Source organism: Bos indicus, chromosome 13, assembly GCF_029378745.1.
Source record: "Bos indicus isolate NIAB-ARS_2022 breed Sahiwal x Tharparkar chromosome 13, NIAB-ARS_B.indTharparkar_mat_pri_1.0, whole genome shotgun sequence".
NCBI classification, from domain to species: Eukaryota; Metazoa; Chordata; class Mammalia; order Artiodactyla; family Bovidae; genus Bos; species Bos indicus.
The window spans coordinates 5872865-5888331 of record NC_091772.1 but is presented as its reverse complement, the minus strand read 5'-3'; positions in this window follow the sequence as shown (position 1 = coordinate 5888331).

The window sequence follows — 15467 nt, the reverse complement described above, 5'->3', positions numbered from 1 at the left end:
AGACACCCTTCAGAATGGGAGAAAATAATAGCAAACAAAGCAACGGACAAAGAATTAATCTCAAAAATATACAAGCAACTTCTGCAATTCAATTCCAGAAAAATAAATGACCCAATCAAAAAATGGGCCAAAGAACTAAACAGATAGTTCTCCAAAGAAGACATACAGATAGCTAATACATGAAAAGATGCTCAACATCACTCATTATCAGAGAAATGGAAATCAAGACCACAATGAGGTACCATCTCACGCCAGTCAGAATGGCTGGTATCCAAAAATCTGCAAACAATAAAAGCTGGAGAGGGTGTGGAGAAAAGGGAACCCTCTTACACTGTTGGTGGGAATGCAAATTAGTACAGCCACTATGGAGAACAGCATGGAGATTCCTTAAAAAACTGGAAATAGAACTGCCTTATGACCCAGCAATCCCACTGCTGGGCATATACACCAAGGAAACCAGAATTGAAGGAGACACGTGTACCCCAATGTCCATCACAGCACTGTTTATAATAACCAGGACATGGAAGCAACCTAGATGTCTATCAGCAGACGAATGAATAAGAAAACTGTGGTACATATACACAATGGAGTATTACTCAGCCATTAAAAAGAATACATTTGAATCAGTTCTAATGAGGTGGATGAAACTGGAACCTATTATACAGAGTGAAGTCAACCAGAAAGAAAAACACCAATACAGTATAGTAATACATATATATGGAATTTAGAAAGATGGTAATGATAACCCTATATGTGAGACAGCAAAAGAGACACAGATGTATAGAACAGTCTTTTGGACTCTGTGGGAGAAGGCGAGGGTGGGAAGATCTGAGAGAATAGCATTGAAACATGTATAATTTGCCTTGAAATTTGTGTTCCCAGCATGAGGGTTCTATTTAGATAAATAGAAAGTTTCAGAGTGTCTTCAATCTCATTCCCTGGAATAGGTTCTGAGTTGGGGAGATAGACTCACCAGAGAGACCTATAAGGAAGTGAGAAAGGGGGACTCAACAGACGGCTGACCCCCGCAGTTACAGGGGAGCCTCACTGAACCTCTGGGGAGCTCTGGAACTGAGGTAGTCTTCTCAGTTGACCAAATTAAGGTGAAGGTGTGAGGCCCTGGTACCCACACTTGGCAGTTGCCGGAAGCCACCACGGGAGATCCCACCCATGACAAAGGTCATGTGGAGAGAACCTGACAGGCAAAGGTGGATCAGGCCTCAAGGGACCCCCCTGGATCTGCTCGAGCATCTACCCCAAAACCAGAATCTGTCTGTCTTACTATTTTGTGCCTTTCACCAACTCTTCTGACATTCAGATCAGATCAGTCTCTCAGTCGTGTCCGAATCTTTGCGACCCCATGAATCACAGCACGCCAGGCCTCCCTGTCCATCACCAACTCCCAGAGTTCACTCAGACTCATGTCCATTGAGTCAGTGATGCCATCCAGCCATCTCATCCTCTGTCGCCCCTTCTCCTCCTGCCCCCAATCCCTCCCAGCATCAGAGTCTTTTCCAATCAGTCAACTCTTCGCATGAGGTGGCCAAAGTACTGGAGTTTCAGCTTTAGCATCATTCCTTCCAAAGAAATCCCAGGGCTGATCTCTTTCAGAATGGACTGGTTGGATCTCCTTGCAGTCCAAGGGGCTCTTAAGAGTCTTGTCCAACACCACAGTTCAAAAGCATCAATTCTTCGGCACTCAGCCTTCTTCACAGTCCAACTCTCACATCCATACATGACCACAGGAAAAACCATAGCCTTGACTAGATGAACCTTTGTTGGCAAAGTAATGTCTCTGCTTTTGAATATGCTATCTAGGTTGGTCATAACTTTCCTTCCAAGGAGTAAGCGTCTTTTAATTTCATGGCTGCAGTCACCATCTGTAGTGATTTGGGGGCCCAGAAAAATAAAGTCTGACACTGTTTCCACTGTTTCCCCATGCATTTGCCATGAAGTGATGGGACCAGATGCCGTGATCTTCGTTTTCTGAATGTTGAGCTTTAAGCCAACTTATTCACCCTCCACTTTCACTTTCATCAAGAGGCTTTTTAGTTCCTCTTCACTTTCTGCCCTAAGGGTGGTGTCATCTGCATATCTGAGGTTATTGATATTTCTCCTGGCAATCTTGATTCCAGCTTGTGTTTCTTCCAGTCCAGCGTTTCTCATGATGTACTCTGCATATAAGTTAAATAAACAGGGTGACAATGGGGGCTATCCCCAACTACCTTTCTCTGGAAAAAATCAACTTAGGGCTTTAGTTAATAAGGCTCCTGGGCATGAAAGGAATATTTCTATTTTAACCCCTCTGTTGGCATTCTAGCTTGCCTGATGGGTTTATCCATACTCTTGCAATTAACACACATGATTGTTCACAACTCCCCAAACTTGAAAGGCATGGGAAGCCAAAACATTCTAAAAGTCCTAATGAGCATAGAGTCCTTTAAGGGATGAAAAATTATTAGAATAGATAGTACTGGTAAAGGGCTTCATTATTGGGCCAATGCTTGCTGCCAGGTGCCCATATCCCTTATCCATTGTGCATCTGGGAGTGCATTGGTTAACATGGTTGGAATGCAAGAAAAAACAAGTAGTAGCCTTGGAATTAACCACATCAGACCTTTGAGCTAATTGGTTCTTTCTTTGTTGTGACCCACTGCACCTTTGCTCCGTGAGAATGTAACTCTGTTTAGTACTTTCTGAGGCTGGGAGAAATAACGAAGAAACACTTTAAGGGAAAACAAGTTTTCTGGCTGATCAGCCTTTATCACAAAAGGGTCATAAAATGTCCACAGGCCTCCAAGGCCAGAAGATATTGTACACAACATTGTTTATGGGAAAGGTATGCAGAAAAAATCCTGGTTTTGATAAAGACAAAACAGATGTAATGTTTGGGCTGACTCTGTATGACTTTGCATCTTTCATTTCTCTCTATGTACAAGTCAAGGTATAAAAGTTCCTTTTGAAAATAAAGTCATGGGCCTTGCTCACCAAAGCTTGGTCTCCCCGTGTCATTCTTTTTTTCCTTTCTCTCCTTTTCTCTCTCTGTTCTTCTTTCAAGATGACTCCTTGGAACACAGGAGCTTTATTGGCTTTCTGTGTAAACCAAGGAAGATCAAGCCTCTTTCTCTTCCCTTTTCACTTTTCTTATCGCCTATGCCGTCATCCTGAGGGTACCCCTGGATCCTGCTGGGGCTTGACCCCATCAGGCAGTGATTACAACAGCCACCTAGCCTTGGGCAACGTAGTGCCCTGAGGATGAGGGCAAATTTCCAGCTTCCCTGCCCCCCATTATGAGCAGTCAACAGCTGACACTTCTGACAACTGAGAGTGGGAGCATTGCCCTGAGGAGGGGGTGGGATCTGAATGGTGGTACCTCTGATCTCTACCGTACATTGCATACACGTGGAAACATGCTGATAGAGAGTCAGGCAGCCTGCAGACCATTCCTACCATGCTCCTCACCCTCTTCCTTGTCCTCCTCCTCCTCCAGTTCTTGAGCTGGGTTCTCAGGTGAGCCAAGCTGGAGTCTCCTCAGCTCCCTACGGCCGTGAGAAGGCACACAACCCAGCCTGGATCTCCCACAGCTCCTTCCCACAGCTGTATCCCCAACTCTTCCCAGCATGGACAGATTCTGTCTTGTCCCCACCAAGCCTCGTGTTAGGGGAAACATTGACTGAAATCACCTACCTTAGCCAGGCACTACATCAATCATCTGAGTTATTTTACAGTAGGAGGTCCTGAAAAGGAACACGGAACTAAGATGCCACCACCAACCAGAAGAATTCGGGAAAAGTAAAAAGTGTCCTGCCACCTCCCAGAATCCTCCTCATTGTAATCTATCCTGGCTGAGCGTGAGCGATGTGTGCACCACCAGGAAGACCCTGAGTCTGGGGGATTGGCCTGAGGCAACCGGGAAACTCAGCCATCACTATAAAACCCAAGACTGCGAGCCACATGTTCCCTCACCCTCCTTCCTCCACCCAGGCACCACTTCTCAATAAAGTCTCTTGCTTTGTCAGCATCTGTGTCTCCTCAGATAATTCACTTCGGAATGTCAGACAAGAGCCCCCTTTCAGGCCCTGGAAGGGGTCCCCCTTCCTGCAACACTCTCAGTCTTGTAGAATCGGAAGATGTTTATGCTAGAAGCACCAGTCTCCTAGTTCTTCAGATGAAAGAGCTAGGGGAATGGGCAGAGGCCACCGAGCAGGTATTAATGCCAGCTTTCTATTGCTGTGGGAAACGAGCAGAGAAGAGAAAACCAGAAAGGGCCTGAAGCGGGAGGAGACCTTGTGCCCTTTAGACACAATATTCTGAGGTGCTGGGGAGGGATGTGCCTCAATTACTTTCTGGGAAGGTCACAAACTCTGCTTTCTAACTCACTTTCCCTTTAACCCAACTGTACTGTTTTGCTTCCTAGTAGAAAGAAATTTAAACCACTTTTTTTTTTTTTTTTCATCACCCACATGCTATGAATCAGCCATTTCTTGATGTCTTGTGAGTCAGCTACAGATCTGATGACCCTACATTCCTGAAATAGCCCCATTTTACCCATGGGAACTTGGCTTCATTATTAAAATTACATCTTTTCACTCCCCCAAACAGGCCCTGTTTTGTCAATTTGGTGACCTGAGCTACAGCTAGGTGGTGTTTGAAAGTACTACAGCTTCCTAGCTCTGCTTCTGTTAGCAAAATTGTTAGTGCAAGTTCATGTGCCTGATGCACAGTAAGGCCAAACAGACTGAAAGGCCAGAGTTTGTAGCAGAGAAAGGTTTATTGCAGGGTCATGCAAGTAGACTGGTGGCTTATGCTCTACAAAGTCCCAAGCTCCTCAAAGAGTTTCCATGAAGCATTTTTAAAAGCCAGGTGAGAGAGGGGGTTCAGGGTATGTGATCTCCCCAAAGGGTTTCCACAAAGCATTTTTAAAAGCCAGGTGAGAAAGGGAGATTGCAGGGTATGTGATCTGCTTGTGCATAGTTCTCCAACTGGCTGGTGGTAAGGGAACAGGGTGGTGTCATAGGGGTAAACATTATCAGTCCTTAGATTCCAGGAGGCCTGGGGCTATGTGCTCATGGCCATCAAGTAGTTAACATCTTTCATTTGGTGGAGGGTTTTCACCTCTGCAAAACAACTCAGGAAATGTGCATCAAAGACTGTTGTCTAGGGACTTGGGAAGGAGCTAAAGCAGAGGATATGGGGGGACAACCTTCCCTAGGAAGGCCCTATAGGGTCCTGCTCAGTTGCACTTCCCCACATGTCTCTCCTGCATTCAGCTCCCAGAGACCTCCCCCATGCTTCTCTCTCTCGTTTGAGCCCAGAGCCTCACCATGTTTCCCTTGCAGATGTATTTAAGTTGTGCTTAATGAAATGTGAGTGAAAATGAGGTCAGTACTCCCAGAATAGGGGAGACAATCCTCCCTGCCTTCCCCCAAGCAGGAGGATGCTGAGGATCTGGAGATGGGGTAAACCACAAGAGAGAAGGACCTGGGTCTTGGAATGACTGCCTAGTGCTACAAACCCTGATGGAGCTGAAGTGAGCATGAAATTATCGTGTTGTTTTAGACTCTGATAGTGCTCAGTGGCTCAGTGATGTCTTATTCTTTGTGACCCTATGGATTGTAGCCTGCCAGTCTCCTCTGTCTATGGGATTCTCCAGGCAAGAATACTTACTATAGTGGATTGAGGCTCCTCTGTCTATGGGATTCTCCAAACAAGAATACCAGAGTGGATTGCCAGTTCTTCCTCAAGGGGATCTTCCCAACCCACGGATAGAATCTGAATCTCTTGTCTCCTGCATTGGCAGGCATATTCTTTACCACTGCACCACCTGGTTAGACACTAACATTTGAGGTTAACTGCTATACAGCAATTAGATTCCACAACTGTTTCTCCCCCAGCTCTCAGTCTGCAGTCAGCCTGGCTCTCCTTGAAGCAGAGTGAAAGCCAGGGATTCAGGTGAATGTGGCTCCCTGAGAAAGAGGTCTCAGGAGAAGAGGGCAGGGATGGAGCTAAGCAGAGACTTGGTTTCAGCTGGAGTCTGGCCTTGGCCTGATGCCTCAGGGTTTCTGAAGCTCTACTGAGCTGGGCCCCCTGAGACAAGGGCATTGGCCTTTCTACCCTCATATCCATTCATCCTTGACTATGAGGTACCTGGGGACGAGGGTGGGGAAGACATAAGTTGTTCTGAGAGCTGAGGATAATTCTTCACCTGGGGCATGAGGAGTGGGGAGGGGAGCTATGAACTTATGGCCATCAACACATATGGCATCTGGAGAAGGTGAAATCTGCCTAGAAGTGGGAATCTGAGCAGGGCACCACTGCTTTTCACTTATTTGCACTGAAAAATCATTATGAACCTATTCCAGTGTGGCTTTAAGCCCTAGCTTGCCACCTCATCCCCAAAATAAACACTTTGATTAGTAATTAAGAGAGGCCCAAGGGGATTGAAGGAAAATATTTAAAAATCAATCAATAGAGTTTTTAGTTGCAAGCAACTAAAAGTGATTCTGCTTAATTTAGCAGAAGTAGGATTTATTACCCAGGAGGATTGTCAGCAAGAAGGATTTTTATTATTAAGAAGTTCTAAGAATTGCAAGGAAGTATGGCACATAAAGTTTGCAGAAATGGCAGGACTCAAGGAAGGCAGGACAGAAAGAAGCAGCCTACGGTCAAAACATCTAAACAAGATCCTACTGGGGCACAGTTAGCACCAGATGCCATGCTGCCATCATCTCCAACATTACCCTCTATTTAATGTATGTGGAAAATGCCTTTCAGAGCATTTTACCCATCAGAATTCAGAATTGACAATAAGAGACGGTGTAATGCTTAGGATAAAAGGAGAAGATGCATTGTCTAAGAGCTGGGTGGAGCACTCAGCTGTTCAAACGCCTCAGCACTTACAGCTGTCCTTCCACCACAATAGCTTTATGACTTTGCCTTCTGAAGCCTTTGGAATGTCAATAGACCCTTCTAGAAATGGAAATACATTTATATTTTTTAGCACTTTAGTTATTAGGTATCATCACAGATGTAACTATGTTCAATTTAGGTGAAGACAGGGCAGAGATGGAGTATCATATGTCCAGAGGGAAAAAGAAATGATGAAGGAAGATATACTTGACTCTACTCAGAATTTGGGGAACCATTCAACTATCATTTTGGTTTTCCTTACTGGAGCCCCACTATTGCCTCCAAACTGGTAACTAATATCCGCATAAAAAGCTCTCATTTCAGAAGTCATAGTCTATTATCCATCTCAAGAACAATACATTCTGCAAAGAAAAACCAGGCCCTACTTCTGACTCCAATACAAAATCTACAGAAATTTAGAGTTCTTAGAACCAGGAGATTTAAATAAAGGGCTTACCTTACTCATGTAGATTTTTAAATAAATTACATTTCAGCTGCTGTGGAAGATCACAAAAATGATGTCCCTGTATCCAAGCTTCTTTCATGGATATGATTTTCCAGCTCCTTGAATCAAGATGTGGAATCTATTTCCCCTCCCTCTAAGTCTTACTGACTTTGAGATTTGTTTTGGTCAATAATAACAGCATGCCTATTCTAAGTCTTGAACTTGGAAAGATCTACGTGCTTCTACTCTTTCTTGGAATTCTGCCCTTGCTCACCATAGGGTACGAGACATGTGGAGTCAAAATAAGCTATCACAATGGAAGTCATTTTGAAATGGTCAGCCCCAGACAATATGATTGATCTAAATGATCCCAGGCAAGGCCAGAAGAACCACCCAGCTAAGCCCAGGCCAGATTATCAACCTACAGAATCATGTGCAAACAAAGTGGTTGCTGTTTAAGACACTAAGCAAAACGGTGCTTTGCTGAGTCACCAAAAACTACTACAGAGAATAGATTAGCTTTTGTCATACGGACAGGGACAGAAAATAAAGAGATTCAAAGCCTAGGCATCACCTCATGTGTGTCTACCAGAGGCTTTATCCCCTGTTTGATATGCCTTAGACACCAAGGCTGCAGGGAGTCACATGAGTCTCTATCACTTAGCAGGCACTAATTATCTGGCCATGTATCACTGCCATTTCCAGGAAAACTTGATGATTCCCAATGGCTGCTCACTTACAATTCCAAGAGAGCAAAGAGAACACAAATAAATAAATAATGGGCCTCAACACATTTATAGTAATCATTGGCTGCCTAATTAAAACAGAAATCTGTCATCAACAGCCAGGGGTGAAGCAGGTAAAATTAAATGCAAACTGTCATAAAATAATTTTAAAAACAGAGTTTCAAATTAAAAGATGTCTTCTAATAATTAGTTAACATTTGCCATTGTTCTAAACAGACTTGCTGTTAACCTTTAACTCTTGCTCATGCACTCTTTTCTTAACCAAAATTTAATTATGCTTGAGGGGAAGTAAAAACAAGTTATCCTTTCATTAATTTATGAAGTTCTTTTTCTGTGTAAGGTGGGGCTTCATGGGATGCCTCAAAGAATGGGACAGTCTCTGCTCTCAAATATGATAGCATAGAAGGACAGATATGTGTTCTAAAATATCACTTAATTATTGACTTTTAATTTAGTGGCATAAGGAAAAGTTATTTTCAGAGAGGTAGCATCTGAATTAACTGGAAGATATGAGACAAGAGATTGGTATTTAGAACACACGAAGGCCATACAAAGCTATAAGCAAAGCAGTTGATGGGGGAACCTTCAAAGCTATATTTTCAACAGTGGACTGAGTTCTAACAACTCTTGGGAAGAGGGTTGTCAGTATCTTGGATTGGAAAGCAATCCACATTTATCCCCTAGAGTCCAGTGGAGTTCCTTAAACAAACTAACTTCCTTTGGAGACCCTCAAATAGCAGAGAAATGAAAGTCTAAGTATGAATATACATAGCAGAGGTAGTCTTTGTGACTTGGGACAGTAACTCTGGTATGAAAGAGCTTCTCCTGAAAGAAGACTGGGAATCTGATCCCTCAGCATCCCTGCTATCCCAAGTCACAAAATTACCTGCAGGCCACCTCTGTTACGGATATTCCACAGTTCCTTCTATGTGGGCTCAATATCCCTCTCGGGTTGAGATTTCCAATCCACTGTTCAGAACGACAACATTATTATGACTTTAAGATAAGTTTGATTAGGGTTACCCTAGAATGAGGTAAAAGAGCTGACCTTGGACAATGGGTAGATGTTTCCCTCCTCACTGAGAGACTAGAAGCCCCTGGCTCCCGTTGAAATATCTCTCACCTACCTGCCTTTGTCCCCAGATACTCTGTCCTCCCTCTAACCATGTGGATGAAGAATCCATGCTTCCAGATACAGCACACACCTTTCATTCTGCATAGAGTCTATACTTCTCAATGTTCAAGGCCATCAGTTCAGCAATTTTCTCCCTTTCTTCTGTATTGTTATTTTTCCTTGCTTTAATTGGCCTCATAATTATGTTTATCCCATTTACAAAGAAAATGATTCTTAATCCCCCATCAACCTCCAGCAAACAAGCAAACAAAATTTTACTTTCTCCTTATATATGTAGGAAATATATTTATATATCCTTATATAGTGACTTTATTCACTGTCATCAATGTCTTCTACCCCATTCTTTATTAATTTCATTTTGACAGTGTTTTTGTTCCATTATACCAGTGAATCTTTTTCTCACAAGATCATGAATGGTCTGCATGTCACTCAACCCAACAATTATCCACCCTTATCCTTGACATTTCAGCCACATTGGACAAGGTTGAAAATACACTCCTCCTTGATGACATTTCTTCATTTAATTTCCATAATATGTGATATCAATTGTCACATGATACTATAATATCAAAAGAAAGCTCTCAATTGTCATTTTATTTTGTGAAGTTAACTTTGCTGGCCAATCTTCTAAAATGCTGACCACTATAATCTCTTCTATTTTTTAACCCCCTTCCTGGCTTTACTTTCTTCTCCTTAGCAGTTACATCTGTCTAGCTTTACATACTTTATCAATCTTTTTCCTATAGAATATAAACTACATGAAATTAAGATTCATTCTGGTCACTGCTGCATTGATTACATTAATATTACCAGTTAACTGTCTTTTTAAGAATCTTTGCTCTGCAGTTTATCCCAGGAGAGGTTGATTATTTCTCTCTGTCCCATGGCTGTTCAGTATGGCAATGTTGAGTTCAGTTCAGTCATTCAGTTGTGTCCAACTGTTTGCAACCCCATGGACTGCAGGACACCAGGATTCCCTGTCCCTCTCAAACTCCCAGAGCTTACTCAAACTAATGTCCATTGACTTGGTGATGCCATCCAACCATCTTGTCCTCTGACGTCCCCTTCTCCTCCTGCCTTCAATCTTTCTCAGCATCAGGGTCTTTTCCGATGAGTCAGTTCTTCTCACCAGGTGGCCAAAATATTGGCATTTCAGCTTCAACATCAGTCCTTCCAATGAATATTCAGGACTGATTTCCTTTAGGATGGACTGGTTGGATCCCCTTGCTGTCCAAGGGACTCTCAAGAGTCTTCTCCAACACCACAGTTCAAAAGCATCAATTCTTTGGCACTCAGTTTTCTTTATACTCCAACTCTTACATCCATACATGACTACTGGAAAAACCATAGCCTTGACTAGACGGACCTTTGTTGGCAAAGTAATGTCTCTGCTTTTTAACATGCTGTCTAGGTTGGTCATAACTTTTATTCCAAGGAGTAGGACTGTTTTAATTTCATGGTTGAAGTCACTATCTGCACTGATTTTGGAGCCCCCCAAAGTAAAGTCTGTTACTCTTTCCACTGTTTCCCCATCTATTTGCCTTGAAGTGATAGAAACAGATGCCATGATCTTAGTTTTCTGAATATTGAACTTTAAGCCAACTTTTTCACTCTCCTCTTTCAATTTATTCAAGAGGCTCTTTAGTTCTTCTTCGCTTTTTGCCATAAGGGTGGTGTCATCTGCATATCTGAGGTTATTGATATTTCTCCCAGCAATCTTGATTCTAGCTTCTGCTTCATCCAGTCCAGCATTTATCATGATATACTCTGCATATAAATTAAATAAACAGAGTGACAATGTACAGCCTTGAAATATTCCTTTCCTACTTTGGAACCAGTCTGTTTTTACAAGTCCAGTTCTAACTGTTGGTTCTTGACCTGCACACAGAGTTCTCAGGAGGCAGATCAGGTGGTCTGGTATTCCCATCTCTTGAAGAATTTTCCACAGTTTGTTGTGATCCACACTGTCAAAGGCTTTGGCATAGTCAACAAAGCAGAAGTAGATGCTTTTCTGGAATTCTCTTGCTTTTTAAATGGTCCAACAGTTGTTGGCAATTTGATCTCTGGTTCATCTGCCTTTTCTAAATCCAGCTTGAACATCTGGAATCTCATGGTTCATGTACTGTTCAAGCCTGGCTTGAAGAATTTTGAGCATTACTTTGCTAGCGTATGTGATGAGTGCAATTGTGCGGTGCCTTTCTTCGGGATTGGAATGAAAACACATTTTCCAGTCCTGTGGCCACTGCTGAGTTTTCCAAATTTGCTGGTATATTGAGTGAAGCACTTTTACAGCATTATCTTTCAGGATTTGAAATAGCTCAACTGGAATTACATCACCTCCACTAGCTTTGTTCATAGTGATGCTTCCTAAGGCTCACTTTACTTCATATTCCAGGATGTCTGGCTCTAGGTCAGTGATCACACCATAGTGGTTATCTGAGTCATGAAGATCTTTTTGTATAGCTCTTCTGTGTATTCTTGCCACCACTTTGTAATATCTTCTGCTTCTGTTAGGTCCATACCATTTCTGTCCTTTATCGAGCCCATCTTTGCATGAAATGTTTCCTTGGTATCTCTAATTTTCTTAAAGAAATCTCTAGTCTTTCCCATTATATTGTTTTCCTCTATTTCTTTGCATTGATCACTGAGGAAGCCTTCCTTATCTCTCCTTGCTATTGTTTGGGACTCTGCATTCAAATTGGTATATAGTTCCTTTTCTCCTTTGCATTTTGCTTCTCATCTTTTCACAGCTATTTGTAAGGCCTCCTCAGAGGCCATTTTGATTTTTTCAATTTTTTTTTTTTTGTCTTGGGGATGGTCTTCATCACTGCCTTCTTTACAATGCCATGAACCTCTGTCTATAGTTCTTCAGGCACTCTATCAGATCTAATCCCTTGAATCTATTTGTCACTTCCACTGTATAATCATAAGGGATTTGACGTAGGTCATACCTGAATGGTCTAGTGGTTTCCATATATTCTTTAATTTAAGTCTGAATTTTGCAATAAGGAGTTCATGATCTAAGCCACAGTCAGCTCCTGGTCTTGCTTTTGCCGACTATATAGAACTTCTCCATTGTTGGCTGAAAATAATGTAATCAATCTGATTTCGGTGTTGACCATCTGGTGATGTCCGTGTGTACAATCTTCTCTTGTGTTGTTAGATGGTGTTTGCTGTGACCAGTGTGTTTTCTTGTCAAAAGTCTATTAGCCTTTGCCCTGCTTAATTCTGTAATCCAAGGCCAAATTTGTCTGTTATTCCAGGTATTTCTTGACTTTCTACTTTTTCATTTCAGTCCCCTATAATGAAAGAACACCTTTTTTGGGGATGTTTGTTCTATAAGTTCTTGTAGGGCTTCATAGAACCGTTCAACTTCTGCTTCTTCAGCATTATTAGTCAGGGCTCAGACTTGGATTACTGTGAAATTGAATCGTTTTCCTTGGAAACGAACAGAGATCATTCTGCCATTTTTGCGACTGCACCCAAGTTCTGCATTTTGGACTCTATTATTGAGTATGATGGCTATTCCATTTCTTCTAAGGGATTCTTGCCCACAGTAGTAAATATAATGGTCTTCTGAGCTAGATTCACCCATTCCAGTCCATTTTAGTTCACTGATACCTAGAATGTCGACGTTCACTCTTGCCATCTCCTGTTTGACCACTTCCAATTTGCCTAGATTCAGGGATCTAACATTCCAGTTTCCTATGCAATATTGCTCTTTACAGCATTGGACTTTACTTCCATCACCAGTCACATCCACAAATGGGTGTTGTTTTTGCTTTGGCTCTGTCTCTTCATTCTTTCTGGAATTATTTCTCCACTGATCTACAGTAGCATATTGAGCACCTACTGACCTGGGGAGTTAATCTTTCAGTGTCCTATCTTTTTGCCTTTTCATATTGTTAATGGGGTTCTCAAGGGAAGAATACTGAAGTGGTTTGCCATTCCCTACTCCGGTGGACCACATTTTGTCAGAACTCTCCACCATGATCCATCCATCTTGGGTGGCCCTATTTGGCATGACTCACAGTTTCATTGAGTTGGATAAGGCTGTGGTCCATGTAATCAGATTGGTTAGTTTTCTGTGACTGTGCTTTTCATTGTGTCTGCCCTCTGATGGAGAAGGATAAGAGGCTTATGGAATCTTCCTGATGGGTGAGACTGAGGGGGAAACTCAGTCTTTAATCCCATTTTCTGTTGTTGGGTGGGGCTGTGTTGCCTCCCTGTTATTTACCTGGGGCCAAACTATGGTGGAGGTAATGAAGATAATGCCAACATCCTTCAAAAGGTCCCATGCATGTACTGCTGCGCTCAGTGGCCCAAACCCTGCAGCAGGCCACAACCAACCCATGCCTCTACTGGAGACTCCTGGACACTCTTGGGCAAGTCTGGGTCAGTCTCATGTGGAGTCAGTGCTCTTTTCTCCTTTGTCTTAGTGCACACAAGGTTTTATTTGTGCCTTCCAAGAGTCTGTTTTCCCAGTCCTGTGTAAGTTCTGGCGGCTCTCTTGTGGGGTTAATGGCGACCTCCTCCAAGAGGGCTTATGCCATACCCAGGTCTACTGCACCCAGATCCCCTGCCCCTGCAGCAGTCCACTGCTGACCCATACCTCCACAGGAGACACTCAAACACAGTTCTGTCTCTGTCTTTGTCGCGTCTCTGGGCCCTGGGGTGCACAAGGTTTGTTTGAACCCTCTGATCATCTCTGGTAGGTATGGGGTTTGATTCTAAACCTGATTTTTCCCCTCCTACCATCCTGCTGGGGCTTCTCCTTTGCCCTTGGATGTGGGGTACCTCCTTAAAGTCACTCCAGCACCAGGCAGCCACTGCTCCAGTGTATGGCCATGAGACTTGTTTTGATCAATGGAATGTGGCAGAAGTGATAGTCTGGCAGCTCTAAGCACAGGCTTTAAGAGGCACTATATGATTCTACTTGCCCTTTATGGTTCTGCCATTGCTATGAGAAGCACAGGCCTCAGGGAACTGGTCCCAGGAGGATGTAGGTAATATGTAGAAGACGCAAACAACTTGTGCTACCTGTAAGTTGAAGTACTGCTCAACTGAACTCAAGCTAGATCAGCCAGATCCTAGCCATACAACATGCTCACAAAAGAGAAAATAAATGCTTATACTGTATGTGACTGAGATGCTGTGATTTTTATGCACCAATAACTGAGTAATAAACTGTTATAGCCACTGGCCCTGGCACATAAGTATCTGATAAATAATTGATGAGTAAATGGCCACATAAAAGGAATACACATCATTTTCTCTGTGGGAATCATCAGCTTTCTAAATGCCCTGCCTTTGAATATTCTAGACATAACTAGTTTTGATCAATGAGTTATGAACTGCAGTGACATTGTGTCACTTCCAGCCTGGAATATTTAACTGCCATGCATTGTAGAGCTCTGTTTTTCTCTTAGACATGGTGAGAAATAATGCTTGCAATGAAGACTGCTCCATCAGTTAATGGCAATGTGCAGAATCTACTGCTGATCTGCAATTCACATACAGTCTGCATGAGAAATCTACTGTTGATACTGCAAACTAGTGAGATTTGAGGTATTTTTGTTACTTTAGCATAACCTAACCTAATAGAGTTTTGCCAAGAAAATGCACTGGTCATAGCAAACATCCTCTTCCAACAACATAAGAGAAGACTCTACAGATGGACATCACCAGATGGTCAACACCGAAATCAGATTGATTATATTCTTTGCAGCCAAAGATGGAGAAGCTCTATACAGTCAACAAAAACAAGACCAGGAGCTGACTGTGGCTCAGATCATGAACTCCTTATTGCCAAATTCAGACTTAAATTGAAGAAAGTAGGGAAAACCACTAGACCATTCAGGTATGACCTAAATCAAATCCCTTATGATTATACAGTGGAAGTGAGAAATAGATTTAAGGGACTAGATCTGATAGACAGAGTGCCTGATGAACTATGGTTCATACATTGTACAGGAGACAGGGATCAAGACCATTCCCATAGAAAAGAAATGCAAAAAAGCAAAATGGCTGTCTGGGGAGGCCTTACAAATAGCTGTGAAAAGAAGAGAAGCGAAAAGCAAAGGAGAAAAGGAAAGATATAGACATCTGAATGCAGAGTTCCAAAGAATAGCAAGAAGAGATAAGAAAGCCTTCCTCAGAGATCAATGCAAAGAAATAGAGGAAAACAACAGAATGGGAAAGACTAGAGATCTCTTCAAGAAAATTAGAGATA